We start from the raw sequence: 13,311 nt of genomic DNA, 5'->3' as shown, positions 1-13,311 counted from the left end.
GGACCAATTCTTTGAGCAACCAACTGGAGAGCAGGCCATCCTAGACTGGTTATTGTGTAATGAGAGAGGAATAATTAACAATCTAGATGTGCGAGATCCCTTGGGGATGAACGACCATAATCTGATAAAATCCTTCATCATGATGGAGAGTGACCTAGTTGATTCTGAGACTAGGGTCGTGAATCTTAATAAAGTAAGCTACGAAAGTATGAGGCATGAGTCGTTGATGATACATTGGGAAACGTTACTTAAAAAGATGACCCTGGATAGGCAATGGCAAACATTCAAAGAGCGCATGGATGAACTGCAACAATTGTTTATACCTGTCTGGCACAAAAGTAAAACGGAAAAGGTCGCCAAATCATGGCTTACAAGGAGAATTAGAGATAGCGTTAGATCCAAGGAAGAGGCATATAAATTTGCCAGGAAAAACAACAGACCTGAGGATTGGGAGCAGTTTAAAATTCAGCAAAGGAGCACCAAGGGATTGATTGAGAAGGGGAAAATGGAGTACGAGAGTAAGCTTACGGGTAACATAAAAACTGACTGTACACGAATCTATAGTTATGTGAAGAGGAAAAGATTGGCGAAGACAAATGAAGGTCCGTTACAGTCAGAAACAGGGGAATTTATTATGGGAAACAAAGAAATGGCTGACCAACTAAATGCATACTTTAGTTCTGTCTTCACAAAGGAGGACGCCAATATCATACCAGAAGTGTTGGTGAATACAGGGTTTAGTGAGAGAGAGGAACTGAAAGAAATCAGTATTAGTCGAGAAATGGTGTTGGAGAAGCTGATGGTATTGAAGGCCGATAAATCCCCAGGTCCTAGTAATTTACATCCCAGAGTACTTAAGGAAGTGGCCCTAGAAATAGTGGATGCATTGGTGGTCATCTTCCAAGATTATATGGACTCCGGAACAGTTCCTACAGATTGGAAGGTAGCTAATGTTACCCCACTATTAAAAAAGGGAGGTAGAGAGAAAGCAGGAAATTGTAGACCAGTCAGCCTGACATCGGTCGTGGGAAATATCCTGGAGTCCATAATCAAAGATATTGCAGCAGAGCACTTGGAGAACAGTGGTGGAATCGGACAGAGTCAGCATGGATTTATGAAAGAGAAATCATGCTTGATAAATCTACTAGCATTCTTCGAGGATGTAACTAGTAGAGTTGATGAGGTGGAGCCATTGGATGTGGTTTCTTTGCACTTTCAGAAGGCTCTCGCCAAAGTTCCACGTAAGGGTTTAGCGTGTAAAATTAATGCGCATGGGATTGGGGGTAGTGTATTGCGATGGATAGAAAATTGGTTGGCAGACAGGAAACAAAGCATTGGAACATACAGATCTTTTTCTGAATGGCAGGCAGTGACTAGTGGGGTACCGCAGGGATCGGAGTTAGGACCCCAGTTATTCACAATATATATTAATGATTTAGATGAGGAAACTAAATGTAATATCCCCAGATTTGCAGATGATACAAAATTGGATGTGAGGGTGAGTTGTGAGGGGGGTGCAGAGAGGCTTCAGGGTGATTTGGACAAGTTGAGTGAGTGGGCAAATGCATGGCAGATGCAGTATAATGTGGATAAATGTGAAGTTATCCACTTTACTAGCAAAAACAGGAAGGAAACATATTATCTGAAGGGCTATAAACTGAGGGAGAGTAATATGCAGCGAGACCTGGGTGTTCCCGTACACCAGTCACTGAAGGTAAGCATGCAGGTACAACAAGGCGGTCGAAAAAGGCGAATGTTATGTTGGCCTTCATAGAGACAGGATTCGAGTAGAGGAGCAGGGATGTTTTGCTGCAATTATGCAGGGCCTTGGTGAGGCTGCACTTGGAATATTGTGTGCAGTTTTGGTCTCCTTATCTGAGGAAGGCTGTTCTTGCTACAGAGGGAGTGCAGTAGAATTTTACCAGACTGATACCTGGGGTGGTAGGACTGTCGTATGAGGAGAGATTGAGTCGGTTAGGACTATATTCACTGGAATTCAGAAGAGTGAGGAGGGATCTCATCGAAACCTATAACATTCTAACGGGACTTGACAGGGTAGATGCAGGAACGATGTTCCCGATGGTGGGGGACTCCCGCACCAGGGCTCATAGTCTAAGGATACGGGGTAAAACTTTCAGGACTGAGATGAGGAGAAGTGTCTTCACCCAGAGTGTGGTGAGCCTGTGGAAAGCTGTCATCACGCCCATATCCAAGGGGGATTGGAATATTCTGGCCAGTGCCTCTGCTATTTCCACCATTCCTTCCCTCAGCAACCCTCATACATCCCATCCAGACTGGGTAAATGTTCAACTTTATTGTGGTACAAAAAGTGTTGGTTTGAAAATGGTTAACTGAATCTGTTTGTTCCGTGACTGTGCATAATGTCAGTCTCCATGGACCCTAATTGTGTTTTCCATCTTCTATTAATAAGGGGCTTCTTTCAATATGTTATTCCATAGTGTCAGTGGGAACATCAGCCCCGGCACTTACAGAGATCAGCTGCTCCAGAGAGATAGAGAGAGGATAGGTTAGAATCTGAGAACAAAAGACTGGAATGTTACAACAATGGGTCAGAATCTGAGAACAATAGATTGGAATGTTACAACAATGGACAGGATTTTATCCTCGGTTATTTACTCTCTTTCTACATATTATGATCGGATGTCATTAAACCACCGTATCTATTTCGCACTGAAGATTATTCAATACATTTACTATCCCATCCTGGCTGTCTTTGGTGTCCCTGGTAAGTCTCATTATCTGGCTTTTAATTCTTTAAACCATGTTTAACTACATTACTGCTCCTGTAATTTACTCTGCCCTTCTTGCTGCCGTTGTTATGCCTGTTGAATATCTCCAGCTATTAGCTCTATTAACCATTGTCAACTGTATTACAGTTCTTGTCATTTACTCTCTCATCGTTGCTGCTGTTGCTGTCTCTATTTTGTGTAGGAGATCTGTAAACCCTGTTTCAATGAAATACTGTTCTGTCATGTAAATTTGGGGAATACTGAAGCGAGTGTCATTGGTCTCCATCGCAAACACCATCCCCGATCTGGGAAGCACATACTCCACCCTGCCCAATATCTGAGCTTGTACCAGACAGTTTACAACTTCTGTGTTATATTTAAACCTGAGCTGAGTTCATCTCCATATTCTGTCCATCACCACCCTGCCTACTAACACCTCTGTAATATCACCCGTCTCCACTTCTGCCTCAGCCCATCTGCTGCATAAACCCTCATCCGTGTCACCATTAAATCCACACTTGACTATTCCAATTCTATCCTGGCCACCCTCCCAGTTATAAACATCCATAAACCACAGTCCATCCAGCACTCTGCTGCCTGTATTCTAATTCACACCAAATCCCGATCACCCATCACCCCTGTGTTCACTGATCTACATTGGCTCCCAGTCTGGCAGCACCTTAATTTTAATCATTCCTGTGTTTGAATCTCTCCATGGCCTCACCCCTCCAGATAGTCCCATTTCCCTGTCCATTTCCCATATTCCTGCAACTCTTTTGACTTCAATCTTTTTTCAGTTCTCCTTTTAAAGTGAATTTATTTCCCTCTGTATCTGTCCAGAGCCACGATTTTAGACTCTGCAGCACTACTGGTGCTGACTGTACAGAAGCTGGGATCCATAAAATGATGAGAACCGCAGAGCCCACCACAGCTAGTGCACAATACCCCATGCTGGGCAGGGCTCCAGCAAACTCGTATCATCTATGTTCTATTCGTGTGGTCTTCACTGCCGGCCACGTCTAGTGTGGCCTGCACAGTGTCCCAATCTGGGCGGGGCTCTAGCTCAATCGTACCGGATATGTGTTGTTCCTTTGAGGATGGATTTGAAAGTGATGTCAATGTACCATACCGGGAACTTTGATGTACGTCTTTGAAACTTGGTCTGTGCATGTCCACTGACCGCCTGTGTTAGTCACTCTCAGCTGAACATACATTCAGCAGCACGTGGTACCCCCTCTAGTCTTATTTAAAAGGACCAGGCATCCAACTTACAGGTGACGGGCTTTTGACTTACTTCTGCTATTCTAAAGTTGGTGGAGGTTCTGTGGATGGTTTTCTGGAGGTTGTGTTGTGAGCTGCTGCAGACATTCAGGGAGGGCAGAGGATTTGGTGACCCAACTCTGGACGAGGTATGGGGACTGTAGTTACAGTGTCTCTGGGTCTGTAACATGACCAACACATGGAGCAGAGACTGCAGAGAGGGGATGCTCTGTAAAGAGGGAGGAGGAGGGGGCGTTGCCAACCCACCCCGGGTTTTCCAAGAGCAATTTTCCTACCTACACCTAACCCAGGAGCAGTGTGTGAGGTGACTCTGATTCAATCAGGAGGTGGTCACAGAACTGTGTCACCTCCTGTAACACGACCTGAAGCCTCTCACCAGGGTGAGGACGGAGCTGTCAGTGGCTGTTAAGGTCACAGCTTCATTGAAACTCTATGTATCTGGATCTTTCCAGGCAGGAGCCGGAGACATATCCAACATACAGTCATAGAGAGCGCTAGGGTCATAGAGTCATTGTCTACCATCCTCCAGTCTGAAAAACAACCATTTAACACATTTCTCTTTTTGCTGTCCTTTGGACAATTTGTTTATCCAATTGGATGCGATTCCATGAGCTTCAATTTTGTTAACCAAGCTTTTGTTTGGTTCTTCATCAAATACTTTCATAAAATCCATGCAGACAACATCCACCACATTCCCTTCATCAACCTTCTCTGATCATCGAAATAAATTCAATTAGCTCAGTCAAGCATAATCTGCCTTTTCGAAATCCGTGCTGACAATCCTTAATTAACTCAAACCTCTCCAAGTGTGTGTCGCCATTTTTCCCTTATTATTGTTTCTAAAACCTTAATCACCACTGATGTTACACTAACGGACCAGTAGTTGCGAGGCCTGTGTGTTGTCCAGTGATAATTCTGGGAGGTGAGGGTGACCATCTATGTCATCATTTTCTCCATCAGCAGGGAGAATCAGGATGAGAGATCCCGTGGCTTTGTCAGGATAGCGGGATTCCTGATGGTGTAGGTTGCTCTTCCGGGCCCCCATTTCAATAGGGAGAGTCAGAGAAACTGGAAGAACTCTCACTCCATTAATGTACAGTTGGTGTGAGAGCATGCCCAGTACATCATATTGGTGAATGTCCACTATGCTGGCTGCAGCCACCATACCTTCATTCTGAAGCAGTCAGCCGGTCCCAACACTTCGGTCTCCATGCTGATTCAGAATGTGGCTCCTCGGAGACAAAGGAAACCCCCTCTGGACACATCTCATGTTTCTTCTCCCCCAAACCACCTCCCACCGCCAACCAACATCACACAATTAACTTGTGTATAACGTGGGCAATGGTGTCACCAGGAATAGACCATCGGTGTGATGAAGCAATGCTTCCGATGTCTGAACCTCTCGGGAGGAGCCCTCCACTACACACTGGATCAGGTGTCCAAGTTCATGGTGTTCTGCTGCACCCTTCATATCATCACCGTCATGAGGACACAGTCATTGGCACCAGGAATCCGGAGGACACTTCAGGAGCTGGAGGAAGTAATAATGAAGCAGTCTGTGCCTGTAGGCAGCAAGACCTAGACAACATCCAGGCTTTGGCTGGTAAGTGGCAAGTAAAGCTCACGGCCACATAGGTGACAGGCAATGACCATTTCCAAGAAGAGAAACATAACCACCACCTCTTGACATTCAGGGGCAATGTCATTGCCGATTCCCTCACCTTCAACATTATGGGAGTGACCATTGACCAGAAACTGACTGGACCAGGCACAAAAATGCCATAGCTACTCGAGCCGGCTAGAGGTTGGGGCAAAAGGCAAGCGGCACACTTCCTGATTCCCCAAAGCCTTTCCAGGAACACTGCCCATTTGCCTGAATGGATGCAGCTCAAACAAAACTGTGTAAGCTTGACACTAGGATAGAACTAGGATTGGTACCCCATCCACTGGCTTAAACATTCACTCCCAACACCACTGGAACATTGTGGCTGCAGGGAGGATATTTCCTGGATGCCCTCGACCCGGACAATTCTTGCTAAGATTTCGGTTCTAATAGGACAACTTCCCTTTCCCACCATGGATTCCCCATTCTCCACCATTACACCCATCTGAGATGGTGCATTATAGTGTTATTACCGCACAAAAGGAACTATTCATCCCGTTGTGTCTGCACCGGCTCTCCGCATGAGCAATTCACCTAATCCCATTCCCTGCCTTTTCCCCGTACCCCTGCACATTCTTTCTTCTCATATATCAGTTTATTCAGCTTTAGCATGTTTATAGATGTGGTAACCCCTCTGCTTAAGAGTATGCAGGGAGAGAGGGAATGGGTGATCACCAGACAGTCAAAAAGAATCAGGCAGGTAGTGCAGGTGACCCCTGAGTGCATCTCACTCTCCAACAGGTATTCAGTTCTGAATACTGAGGAAAGTGATGCTTCACCTGGGGAGTACAGCCAGAGCCAGGTCCATGGCACCACGGGTGGCTCAGCTGTAGAGTGGGATACAGGGATGACGGAAAGAGCCAGAGTGATCGGTGGTTCAATAGTCAGGGGAACAGGCAGGCGTTTCTGTGGCCACAGACGTGAATCCAGGATGGTGTGTTGCCTACCTGTTGCCAGGGTCAAGGATGTCACTGAGCGACAGCAGAGCATCCTGAAGGTGAAGCGGAACAGCCAGAAGTCGTGGTTCACATCGGAACCAACGACACAGGTAGAAAGAGGAATGTTGTTCTGTGGTCAGAATTTGGGAGCAAGGGAAGAAATTGACAAGCAGGACGTCAAAAGTAGCAATCTCCGGATTACTCCCAATGCCATGCACAACTGAGCACAGAAATAGAAAGATAAGACAGATGGATGTTTCGCTGGAAATATGATGCAGAAAGGAGGGCTTCATATTCCTGGGACACTGGGACCGGCTCTGGGCGAGATGGGTCCTGTGTAGGCCGGGGGATTTGCACCTGAACAGAGTCGGGACTGGGTTCCTTGTGGAACGTTTTGCTCGTACTGTTGGGGAGGGTTTAAACTAGTTTGGTAGGGGATGGGGACCTGAGGGTAGACTCAGCTGGGACAAAATCAGAAATGAAAATGGAAGGCGGAAAATTAATGGATGAGTCTGGAAGACAGAGGAAACAAAGGTTATAAAATAAAGATGAAGAGCTTAGCGGTGCTCAAGGGTATCTATTTCAATGCAAGGGGTATAGCAAATAAAGCAGATGAGCTGAGGGCACAGATAGACACGTGGTAGTATGATATCATAGCTATTGCAGAAACGTGGCTTAAGGAGGGACAGGAATGGCAGCTCAACGTTCCTGGTTACCGGGTTTTCAGACGCGATAGGGAAGGTGATAAGAAAGGAGGGGGAGTGACAATTTTGGTCAAGGTATCTATTGCAGCTGTGAGGAGGGATGATATGTTGGAAGGTTCATCAAGTGAGACCATATGGATTGAGCTGAGGAACCAAAAAGGGACAATCACACTGCTGGGAGTGTTATCTCGACAGCCAAATAGTCAGGGGGAGATAGAAGAGCAGATATGTAGGCACCTCTCTGAGAAGTGCAAGAGCAATAAGGCAGTAATAGTAGGGGATTTTAATTACCCCAATATTAACTGGGATAATTTTAGTATGAAAAGAATTGAGGGAGCAGAAATCTTGGGGTGCATTCAGGAGAACGTTTTTGACCAGGATGTAACAAGTCCAACAAGAGAGGGTGCCGTTTTAGACATTGTTTTAGGAAATGAAGATGTGCAGGTGGAAGGAGTAGCAGTGGGAGAGCATTTTGGTGGGAATGATCATAATTCAGTTAGTTTTAACATAATTATGGACCAGGACAAGAGATATATCAGCAGTTAGAGTTCTCAATGGGTCAAGGCTGATATTACTAAACTGTGGAGCGAAAGTGGACTGGAAACAGCTGCTTGAAGGTAATTCAGTCTCAGAGCAGTGGGAGGCATTCAAAGGGGAGATTCAAGAGGTTCAGGATAAGCATGTTCCCACAAAGAAAAAGGGTGAGTCGGCCAAATCTCGAGTCCCATGGATGTCAAGGTGCCGACAGGGTAGGATAAGACACAAAAGGGAAGCATATATCCGACACTGAGAATTCAATACTACAGAAAGTTGTGAGGAGTTTAGAAAGTGGAGGGGTCAAATCGAAAAGGAAATTAGGAAAGGAAAGAGAGGGAATGAAATAATATTGGCAAGCAAAATCAAGGTGAACCCAAAGATGTTTTCTCAATACATTACGAGTAAGAGGTTAACTAAGGGGAGAGTAGGACCCATAATAGATCAGAAAGGTAACCTTTGTATAAGGGTGGAAGATATTGGTATGGTTCTTTATTGATCACTTTGCGTATGTCTTCAGAAAAGAGGGGGGATTTAGATATTGTCGTTAAGGAGGAGGAGTGTGAATTATTGCGTGTGATAAACATAGGGAGAGAGGAAGTATTAATGGGATTAGCATCCTTGAAAGTTGAAAAATAACCACAGCCGGATGAAATGTACCCCAGGCTGTTCGAAGAAGCAAGAGAAGAAATAGCAGAGGGTCTGCCCACCATCATTTTCCAATCCTCACTAGATACAGTTTTGGTGCTGGAGTATTGGAGAATTGCTAACATTGTACCTCTGTTTAAAAAGGGAGCGAAGGATAGTCTGAATAATTACAGGCCAGTCAGTCTAACCTCAGTAGTGGGCAAATTATTGGAATCTATTCTGAGAGACGGGATAAACTGTCATTTAGAGAGGCACAGGTTTATCAAGGATAGTCAGCATGGATTTGTTAAGGGACGCTCTTGTTTGACCAAATTGATCGAATTTTTTGAAGATGTTACAAGGAATATAGATGAGGGGAGTGCAGTTGATGTGGTCTACATGGATTTTAGCAAGGCTTCTGACAATGTCCCACATGAGAAACTGGTTCAAAAAATAAAATCCAATGGCATCCAGAGAAATGCAGCAAGGCGGATACAAAATTGGCTCAGTGGCAGGAAATAAAAGGTAATTATTGACAAGTATTTTTGCGACTGGAGGACTGTTTCCAATATCATTCCACAGTGCTTAGTGATGGGTCCCCTGCTTTCTGTTGTCTATATTAAAGATTTAGACGTAAATGTAGGGGGTATGATCAAGACTTTTGCAGACGACACAAAGATTGGCCATGTTGTCGACAGCGAGAAGGCTGCAGGAAGATATTGACGGTCTGGTCAGATGGGCAGCAAAATGGGATTCGACCCGGATAAGTGTGAGGAGCTCAAACAAGCAAAGGAATACACGATTACTAGGACAATACTGAGAAGTGTAGAGCAAGTAAGGAACTTTGGAGTGAATGCCCACATATCCCTGAAGATAGCAGGATAGGTCAATAAGGCAGGTAAGAATGCATATGGAATCATTTCCCTTTTTAGCTGAGGTATAGAATGTAAGAGCTGGGAGGCTTTGCTGGAACTGTATAAAACATTGGTTCGGCCACATCTTGAATACTTTGTGCAGTTCTGGAAACCACATTATAGAAAGGAAGTAATTGCACGAGAGAGGGTACACAGGAGATTTATGAGGATGTTGCTTGGACTGGAAAAATGCAGCTATGAGGAAAATTGGATAGGCTGGGGTTGTTCTCCATGGAACAGAAAAGGCTGAGGGGAGATCTGATTGAAATGAACAACATTTTGTGGAGCCTGGATAGAGTGGAGGTGAAGGCTCTATTCACCTTCGCAGAAAGGTCAGTGACTAGGGGACATAGATTTAAAGTGATTGGTAGAACTTTCAGAAGGGAGTTGAGGAAAAACATGTTCACCCAGAAATACAAAATTGTCTCAGTGACAGGAAACAAAGGGTAATTGTTGACGGGTATTCACTGGAGGACTTTCCCGTGGTTTTCCACAGGGCTTGGTACTGGGTCCCTTGCTTTTAGTGAGGGTCTGGAACTCACTTCCTGAAAGGATGGTTGAGGCAGAAACCCTCTACTGATTCAAAAAGAGTCTGAATGTGCACCACAAGTGTGATAATCTGCAGGACTATGGATTAAATGCTGGAAGGTGGGATAAGAATAGGTGGATAACTTTTCGGCAGGCACAGACACGATGGGCCAAGTGGCCTCTTTCTGTGCCTTAAATTTTCAACGATTCTATGATTCTATAACACGAATCACGCTATCCTCGTTAACACTCACAATATGTCAACAAACTATCAAGATTATCAGAAATGATTTTCCATGAAGCTATCCCTGCTGCTTGTCATTTATTAAGACATGATTTTACAAGTAAGAAATATTTTTGTGCTGGGTTACGGCCTCCAGAATTTTCCAAGAATCAACATTTGACTGATAGTTACAGGGCTTATCCAACCTCCCCTTCTTTAAACAGGGTGTAACATTTACAGCCCTCCAGTTCTCTGGCATCATTTTTTTTAATTCATTCATGGGATGTGGACATCACTGGCCAGGCCAGCATTTATTGCCCATCCCTAATTACCCTTGAGAAGGTGGTGGTGAGCTGCCTTCTTGAACCACTGCAATCCACGTGGGGTAGGTACACCCACAGTGCTGTTAAGAAGGAAGTTCCAGTATTTTGACCCAGCGACAGTGAAGGAACTGCAAGATAGTTTCAAATCAGCATGGTGTGTGGCTTGGAGGGGAACTTGCAGGTGGTGGTGTTTCCATACATCTGCTGCCCTTGCCCTTCTATGTGGTAGAGGTTGTGTGTTTTGAAGGTGCTGTCTAAGGAGCCTTGGTGTGTTGCTGCAGTGCATCTTGCAGATGGTACACACTGCTGCCACTGTGCGTCGGTGGTGGAGGGAGTGAATGTTGTGGATGGGGTGCCAATCATAATGCCGAGCTTCTTGAGTGTTGTTGGAGCTGCAGCCATCCAGACAAGCAGACAGAATTCCATCACACTCCTGACTTGTGCCCTGCAGATGGTGGACTGGCTTTGGGGAGTCAGGAGGTGAGTTACTCGCCTCAGGATTCCTCGCATATGACCTGCCTCTTTTAGCCATGGTATTTATATGGCTATTCCTGTTCAGTTTCTGGTCAATAGTAGCCCCTGGGATGTTGATAGCGGGGGATTCAGCGATGGTAATGTCATTGAATGTCAACGGAGATGATTAGATTATCTCTTGTTGGAGATGGTCATTGCCTGGTACTAGTGCAGTGCGAATGATACTTGTCAATTATCAGCCCAAGCCATGATATTGTCCAAGTCTTGCTGCATTTCTGCACGGACTGCTTCAGTACTTTGGAGTCACGATTGGTCATGAAAATTGTGCAATCATCAGCGAACATCCCCACTTCTGACCTTATGATTGAAAGAATGTAACTGATGAAGCATCTGACGATAGTTAGGCCTAAGACACTACCCTGAGGAACTCTTGCGGTGATGTATTGGAGCTGAGCTGATTGACCTGCAACAACCACAACCATCACCATCTTCCTTTGCGCTAGGTATGACTCTAACCAGCAGAAAGTCCCCCCACCCCCCGCCCCGCCCCGCCGATTCCCACTGACTCCATTTTTTCTCGGGCTCCTTGATGCCATACTCAGTCAAATGCTGCCTTGATGTCAGGGCAGTCACTCATACCTCACCTATTCAGTTCAGCTCCTTTGTCCATATTTGAACCAAGGCAGTAATGAGGTCAGGAGCTATGTGCCCCTGGCGGAACGCAAACTGAGCGTCACTGAGCAGGTTATTGCTAAGCAAGTGCCGCGTGATGGCAGTGTCGATGACACCTTCCATCACTTTACTGATGATTGAGAATAGGCTGATGGGGCGGTAATTGGCCGGGTTGGACTTGTCCTGCTTTTTGTGTACAGGACCTACCTGGGCAATTTTCCACATTGCAGGATAGAGGCCAATGTTGTAGCTGTACTGGAACAGCTTGATGGGGGAATGGAAGTTCTGGAGCACAGGTATTCAGTACTATTCCGGAATATTGTGACGGCTCATAGCCTTTGCAGTATCCAGTGCCTTCAGTAGTTTCTTGATATCATGCGGAGTGAATCGAACCCTGAGAAACAGTACTGTATACTCCCCTCCACCTCCAGTCTGAACAATGACTGTTCACCACTTCTCTCTGCTTTCTGTCCCTGAGTCAGTGTCATATCCACACCATCACTGTCACATTAATCCATGTCATAACAACTCTATGAAATGTCATTTGATCACAGGCCTACTGAAAATCTATATACAGAAGAGGATATACATGAGTAGGAGCGAAAGATGTTGTCAAGGTTCTTAATAAGTACTTTGTATCTGTCTTAACAAAAGTGGGGGTGGGGGCGATGCAGGTATTGTGGTTAAGGAGGAGGAGTGTGAATTATTGGATGTGATATACATAGGATAGAGGAAGTATTAATGGGATTAGCATCCTTGAAAGTTGATAAATCACCAGGGCCTGATGAAATGTATCCTAGGCTGTCAAATGAAGTGAGAGAGGAAATAGCAGAGGTTCTGACCATCATTTTCCAATCCTCACTGGATGCAGGTGTAGTGCCAGAGGATTGGAGTACTGTTCACATTGTACCTCTTTAAAATGGAGCAAGAGATATACCAAACAATTGCAGGCCAGTCAGTGTTACCTCAGTAGTGGGAAAATGATTGTAATCTATTCTCAGAGACAGGATAAACTGTCACTTAGAAAGGCTCAGGTCAATCAAGGACAGTCAGCATGGATTTGATAAGGGAAGATATTGTTTGACCAACTTGATTGAATTTGTCGACGAAGTAGCAAGGATGATAGATGAGGGTAGTGCAGATGATATGGTCTCCGTGGATTTTTGCAAGGCTTTTGACAAGGTCCCATGTGGCATACTAGTTAAAAAATTAAATCGCATGGAATCCAGGGAAACGCAGCAAGCTGGATACAAAATTGGCTCAGTGACAGGAAACAAAGGGTGATTGTTGATTTAGAATTTAGAACATTACAGCGCAGTACAGGCCCTTCGGCCCTCGATGTTGCGCCGACCTGTGAAACCATCTGACCTACATTATTCCATTTTCATCCATATATCTATCCAATGACCACTTAAATGCCCTTCAAGTTGGCGAGTCTACTACTGTTGCAGGCAGGGCGTTCCACGCCCCTACTACACTCTGAGTAAAGAAACTACCTGTCATATCTGTCCTATATCTATCACCCCTCAACTAAAAGCTATGTCCCCTCGTGTTTGCCATCACCATCCGAGGAAAAAGACTCTCACTATCCACCCTATCGAAACCTCTGATTATCTTATTTGTCTCTATTAAGTCACCTCTCCTCCTCCTTCTCTCCAACGAAAACAACCTCAAGTCCCT

The sequence above is a fragment of the Heterodontus francisci genome, unplaced genomic scaffold, assembly GCF_036365525.1.
Source record: "Heterodontus francisci isolate sHetFra1 unplaced genomic scaffold, sHetFra1.hap1 HAP1_SCAFFOLD_359, whole genome shotgun sequence".
In the NCBI taxonomy this organism is placed as follows: Eukaryota; Metazoa; Chordata; class Chondrichthyes; order Heterodontiformes; family Heterodontidae; genus Heterodontus; species Heterodontus francisci.
The sequence above is the reverse complement of the archived record's forward strand: the minus strand, read 5'-3'. Positions refer to the sequence as shown.